Source organism: Megascapheus bottae, chromosome 37 (assembly GCF_031878675.1).
Source record: "Megascapheus bottae isolate mThoBot1 chromosome 37, mThoBot2.hap1, whole genome shotgun sequence".
Lineage (NCBI taxonomy): Eukaryota > Metazoa > Chordata > Mammalia > Rodentia > Geomyidae > Megascapheus > Megascapheus bottae.
Window position 1 is genome coordinate 6073408 of NC_143545.1, and position 7325 is coordinate 6080732.

At 38.0% G+C, this 7325-nt stretch overlaps 1 pseudogene; it reads right to left on the bottom strand.

Moving 5' to 3' along the window:
• Positions 1–4449: 4449 nt before the first annotated feature.
• LOC150042152 (AP-3 complex subunit sigma-1 pseudogene) lies at positions 4450–5389 on the bottom strand (annotated as a pseudogene).
• Between the last annotated feature and the right edge of the window lie 1936 nt (positions 5390–7325).

Sequence of the window (7325 nt, forward strand, 5' to 3'; positions counted from 1 at the left end):
ATATGACCATATCTACAAAGCTTTTGTGATCCTTTGCTAGGAGAGTCCTATATGTGCACTAAGAATTACTATTGAGAGAAATCATGGATGTTTCTTTGGGTCTGGCTTATTTCACTTAATAAAATGTCTAAAAAGTCTTTGGGGATTAGAAATATTACATATAGAAGGGATGCAAAGAGCCATATATTTTCTAGCGAAATGGTGAAGTCTAGAAGGAACAACAAAGCAGAATTTAAAAAAAAATCTCTGGGCCTAGAAGTTATTACCTGGTAGAAAATACCTCTCAGATAAGACATGACTAACATGTTTTCCCAGAAACATAAAAAGGGTAAGAATTGGCATCCATCTTTAATCCTTTCTACTCAGGAAGATGACATCTGAGGATCATGATTCAAAGCCATCCCAAACAGAAAACTCTGTGTGACTTTTACCTTCAGTTAACCACAGAGAAAGCTGGAAATGACAATGCAGGCCAAGGGTAGAGCACTAGCCTTGATCAAAAGAAGATCAAGGATAATGGCCAGACCCGGAGTTCAAGCACCTGGACTGACACAAAACGCGGGTGGGGATAGTAGTAATTAAAACCCAGACTTCATACTTCAAAATATGTGAACAGAAATCCTTCAAGCAGAATAAAATAACTGAAATCTAAATTCTAATAACTTTGGTAGATAATAAGGAATGTCCTTTATTATTTAAAAGTGTTGGAAGGTTACTAGATTGAACTAAAAGATTAAGAAGCATTGTAATGTTTATAACCTATCCACAAAGGGAAACAAGTGCACAAATCCAGGAGTTCATAAATTTTGTTTTTTCTACTACGGATGAAAACAAGATTGTTCTGGTGTGTGCATGGTAAAAACTCTGGTCCCTATACATTTTATGGTGACAAATGTTTTGAAAATGCTGCAGTTAAAGAGCTTTATTCAGGCTAGACATGTCCTCTATCACAGGAGCGATATTCCTAACCTATGGGGTCTGTGGTTGTCATTTTGATGATGATGATGGTGATGTTTTGACCCCACTAATTTGAGAGGACAGGACTGTGTTGTATCACACAAGATACTAGAGCGAGGCCAGCTCTTGCTGATTCTATAACAGAATATCTTATAATACCTTGTAATTGTAATAAAATTGGATTGAATGCTAGGCTGGAATAAGTTAAAGATGCACAATGAAATGCCCAAGAAAGTAAACACACACACGCACACAAAAAGAGTACAAAAACTAGGTAGAAGTAATAGGTAAAACTACTCAATAAAAATATTAATTAGGTTAAACATGGAGAAAAGAACTTAATATAAGTAGAAAATCAGGGCCAAATACTAAGTTAAGCCAAGGACCAGTGACTTAAAGTGTAATCCTAGCTGCTTAGGAAGATGAATTATGAGTTTTCACACTTCATTGCCAGCACAATAAGAAAATTCCATGAGACTCTGATCTCCAGTTAACAAGCAAAGAGTCAGAAGCGGAACAGTGGCTCAAGTAGTGGAGTACCAGATTTGAAGGAAAAAGCTAATGCACAAATGAGGGAGACTATTGGGCCTAGGTTCCTTTGAGTCTGGCTTACTTCACTTAATATGATTTTTTCTAAGTCTTTTCATTTCCTTACAAATGGGGTGAGGTCGTTATTTCTGACTGAAGCATAGAATTCCATTGTGTACAAATACCACATCTTGTTGATCCACTCATCAAGTGAGGGACATCTGGGTTGGTTCCATAACTTTGCTATGGTAAATAGTTCTGCAGTGAGCATCATTGTGCTAGTGGATTTAGTATGCCCTTGTTTCTGGACATTTGGGTAAATGACAAGTAGTGGAATTGCTGGGTTATAAGGGATTTCTATGTTTAGTCTTTTGAGCAACTTCCATACTGCTTTCCATAGTGGTTGAACAAGTTTGTACTTCCACCAACAGTGTGGTAGTGATCCCTCCTGTCCATATCCCCTCCAACATCTGTTGTTATTAGATTTCTTGATCCTGGCAACTCTAACTGGAGTAAGGTGGAATCTTAGAGTTGTTTCGATTTGCATCTCTTTTTGGCCAGAGAAGCTGAGCATTTCTTCATGTGTCTATACACTATTCTTATTCCTTATTCAGAGAAGTCTCTCTTTCAGACTTTGGCCCATCTTTTAATGGGATGGCCACAATCCTATTTAATGTACTTAGAGAAAATCTCAGTGAAGATGCACACACTAAGCCATTATGAGAGTTTTTCTGCCTTTGGTAACACTGAGAAAATAAAATTCATGACCTTTCAGCTTAGCTGGCAAACCAGAGTTATAGACCATATTTCTTGACCTTTGAGAGTTGTTTCTCTAATAAATACAGATAAAAGAACCACTGATGGTATATGAAGGGAATGGGCCCCAGACATTCTGGATTTCAGACCAAACAAAAAAGCTTATGAGACTTGCATAACAAATGTGCTAAATCAGTTGAGATTTTTCTGGATGAAAGAAATATTGTGATCATTCCCATACCAATTTAGGAGCAAAATTTCATGGACTGCTCCTAGGATGTCTTCAAACCACAATCCTCAGACTTAAGCATCCTGCGTAGCTAGGATCATAGACAGAAGCTACTGATAAAAGCACATGGTCAGTTTTTTAGTCTTTCATAAACAGAAGTATATCATAAGCCCTCATTTTGCTTAGTTGTATCACCTAAACTCTGTGTGTTTGGTGGTTTATGTTGTCTCATCACTGTGTGCTGCTCAATTAAATAATTGTTCTAAGATTCTACTCATCCATTGTAATGTCATTGATATTCTGGTAGTTTTTAATTCCTACCTATTCTGAATAGTGTCAATGCAGATGCTTTTAGTGAATAACTTACATACATTTGCCCTTGTCATGTCAAGGTAGACATACATTCAGCTTTTGTCAACAGTGAGAACCATGATCCTAGAAAACAACGATGCTTCAAATTCCATTCCCAAAAGCATTCCACTGGCTCTAGATTTTCACATCGCATAGTTTTTATTACAAAATTATATTATATTTTTATTATTATATGCCTATAGTTTAAGAAGCAGATGATTTTTTTGGAAACACTGTAATTTTAAATAACAAAAATGTATGCTCTTCATAGAAAAGCATTCCAAAAAATATTTTATATGTATAATATACTATATATATCATACTCAGTCTATGATATGTAATATATAATATATATTATAAAATACATTAAATATAAATATTTTAAAATATGTACTATATTATATATATATACAATCAGTTCTAAATACAAGATACTTTATTTCATATAATTTTATTGTAATTAATAGAAGGTTCACATGATATTTGCCAGATAGATGGTGCATTAATTCACATACCTTGATACCAATTCAAATGTCTTGGTCCCCATTTCCCTTCCCCCCACCCCCATCCCTCATCGTGTTTTCCCCCCTTCCCTATCCAATTTCAAATAACCAAATACAAATATATCCGATATATCAGATTACAAAGTGAGATACTGTAACAATATGAGATAACCAAGGAACAGCAAAAGAGATGAGAGATAACATAGTACCTTATGTACAGCAATCATTCATTATATGGCTTATGTTTCTATATTCTAAAGATCCTTTCATTTAGCGTCATACTATATGGCCTTTGGTATCAAGGTTTTGCTCTATTGCAAATCTCTACTAGGAGAGCCCAAGGTTTCTACTGATTATGACAAATGAGGGAAACCACTGAGCCTAAGTTCCTTTGAGTCTGGCTTACTTCACTTAATATGATTTTTTCTAAGTCTTTCCATTTCCTAACAAATTGGGCAATGTCGTTCTTCTGAAAGCAGCATAGAATTCCATTATGTACAAATACCAATCTTGTTGATCCATTCATCAACTGAGGGACATATAGGTTGGTTCCTTATCTTTGCTATGGTAAAGAGTGCTGCAATGAACATTGCTATTCTGGTGGATTTAGTATGTCCTTGTTTCTGGATGATTGGGTAAATGCCAAGTAGTGGAAGTGTTGGGTCATAGGAGAGCTCTATATTAAGTTTTTTGAGGAGGTCATATTGCTTTCCATAATGGTTGCAAAAGTTTGCACTCCCACCAGCACTGTAGTACTGATCCCTCCTGGCCACATCCCCTCTAGCATCTGTTCTTTTTTTTCTTTAACAGCGATAAAATAGACTTTTATTTACTTTGTTGAATCAGAGGGTTATAAAAAAAACTTATTGCTAACGAAGATCTTGGGGCAACAGAAAGATGTCTCCAAAGTCCAGTTATCTTGGAGTTTATTTCAACTAAGAGGAAAAGGTCATAATGTTTTCATGCAATATAGACTTGGTTCTTTAAATAACAATTGTGACAAATGGTAGAAAAAATTAAGAGACTGCTCTACCTGTGATCCATACAAAACACCAACATTCTGGGTTGTATATATTAAAATAGTATCTCACTTTTGGAAACACTGTAATAGCCGATACATATGGGCATGCTGTAGGTGGGCATAGAAATGCAGTATTTTCTAAAGAAAGAAATCACACACATACACACACACACACACACACACACACACACACACACACACACTAACTATTCAGTTTCTTTAAAATCACTGAGCAAGAAAACCAACAATGAACTTCCATACTGATTTTACACAACTTCTATACAGTACCTTGACTTAAATCCAAGAGCAAAAGTTAAGACTTGCCTCCTCTATTTTTGGTAAATAACTGCATGGTAAACTTAGATGACTTTTCCCCTGGGTTTTACCTGGGAGTGGTCTTTTTAATATTTTATTTAAAAGAGGGCAGGTTTGGCACTTTTATACTGGTGTCACCAATGTTAATGTTTCTCTGGATCTCCGGAAGATTCATGTTCTTTACAACAGATACGGCACGGGCTGGAGCACCCGCCAAGCCAACCTCTGGCTTCTCGAGTTTTTTCTGCGCGTCGATCTGCGTGACAATCTCGTTCATGTTGGTCTCCAGCACCATCCCCCCCATCATCATCTCGGCAAGAATGTTGTGAACCTTGTCCACATGGAATATCAAGTCCAGCACGCAGACATTCTCAAAACACTTGTCCAATGTCTCCACAAACACCTGAATGAGGTCTAGAATGCCAAGTTCGCTTTCTGAGGAATCCACACAGAAGACAAAATACAGCGTTGCATAGTGTCTGTATATCAGCTTGTTGTCAGAGCCTCCAATTAACAGGCCTCCTTCTAGGAAGTTGCAGACATTCTCGTCTCTCTTGGACACCAGATGGAAGGTCTCTCTGATGATCTGCTGCTGTGTGTCTTCACTGTAGGGCTGGTAGAACTTGGAGAGCCGCGGCTTGCCGTGGTTGTTGAAGATGAGGATCGCCTTGATCATGGCTGGGTCTGGCCGGCCTGGGGGGGCCGGGGCGGGGACGGCGCGGGCCGGGCTTCGGGGTGTCGCCCGCATCTGTTCTTATTAGTTTTCTTTATCCTGGCCATTCTAACTGGAGTGAGGTGGAATCTTAGAGTTGTTTGATTTGCATTTTTTTATGACCAGAGATGTTGAACATTTCTTCATGTGTCTATAGGCCATTTTTGTTTCTTCTTCAGAGAAGAAGACCTTTGTCCGTTGTATGGGTGGTGAACATAAACCAGTATAATAAAGGCTGTGTGCAGCCAACCCACAGCTAGTTTTATACTTAATGGTGCAAAGCTAAAGCCATTCCAATTAAAATAAGGAATGAGACAAGGATGCCCACTCTCTCCACTCCTCTTTAACAAAGTATTAGAATTCCTAGCCAGTGCAATAAGGTAAGAAGCAAGCATAAAGGGGATCCAAATAGGAAAAGAGGAAATAAAACTATCCCTCTTTGCAGATGACATGATCCTGTATTTAAAGAATCCTATAGACTCTACTCCCAAGCTCGTTGAGCTGATTCAAAACTTTGGAGGGTAGCAGGGTATAAAATCAACCCTCAAGAATCAACTGCATTCCTCTACGCCAACAGTGAGAGGAATGAGGCAACAATCAGGGCAGCAACTACATGTGCAATAGCCTCAAAGTAAATAAAGGACCAAGGAATTAACTTAATTAAGAATGTAAAGGACATTTTTGATGAAAACGTTAAAATCCTGAAAAAGGAAATTAAAGCAGAAATGGGGAAATGGAGAAATCTCCCTTGTTCCGGGATTGGAAGAATCAATATCATGAAAATGACAATCTTGCCAAGGGCGATCTACAAATTCAACGCAATACCCATCCATATCCCAATGTCATTCTTTAAATAAACAGAAGAGGAAATCCAAAATTTCATATGGAATAATTAACGACCCAGTATAGCAAAAAAATTTCTTAGCAGAAAGAACAGCGCAGCAGGAATTTCAATACCAAACTTTAGAGTCTATTACAAAGTTATAATTATCAAAAGAGCTTGGTACTGGCGCAAGAACAGGCCTGAAGACCAATGGAATAGAGCTGAAGACCCAGATATTAACCTACAGACCTATGCCACCTAACCTTTGACAAGGGAGCCAAAATCATAGAATTGAAGAAAGATACCCTCTTCAACAACTGGTGCTGGCAGAACTGGTTAAGCCCCTGCAGAAAACTAAAGTTGGATACTTCTTTGTCACACTACACTAGAATTAACTCTAGATGGATCAAAAACCTGGAGGTAAAAGTCGACACCATGAAAACTTTACATGAAGAAATAGGAGATACACTAGGCCTCCTTGGCACAGGTCGAAAATTTCTTAATAAGGACCAAGAATCACAACAAATCAGAGGTAGGGTGGATAAGTGGGACTGCATTAAACTTCAGAGCTTTTGTATGACAAAAGACATAGCTAGTAAATTAATTAGGATGCCTACAGGGTTGGAGAGGATCTTCTGATGATACTTTTGTTCCAATACTGCAGTTTGAACTCAGGGCTTCATGTTTTTAGATTTGTACTCAAAGCATGCAATCTATCATTTGAGCTACAACTGTACGTTGAACATTTTGGTGTTTCATTGGAGATAGAATCTCCTGAACTTTCTCACTAAGACTGGCTCTGAAATATATTCCCCATATTGCAGCCTGTTGAGCAGCTATGATTGCAGGCTTAAGCCATTGGTGCTTGGCTAAAAGAAATCTTTAAAATCATGAAGTTTGTCGATTCACTGTAAATATGTTGTTTAGGGGCCGGAGTTGGGCTAGGAGGTAGATTCCTTGCCTAGCATGCAAGAAGATCCAGGTTTGGTTCCTCAGTACCACATGCATAAAAAAAGGCAGGCAGAAGTGGTGATGTTGCTCAAGTGGCAGAGCACTAGCCTTGAGAAAGCCTAAGGACAGTGCTCACATCCTGAGTTCAAGCCCAGGACTGGCAAAAAAGGAAAATACAT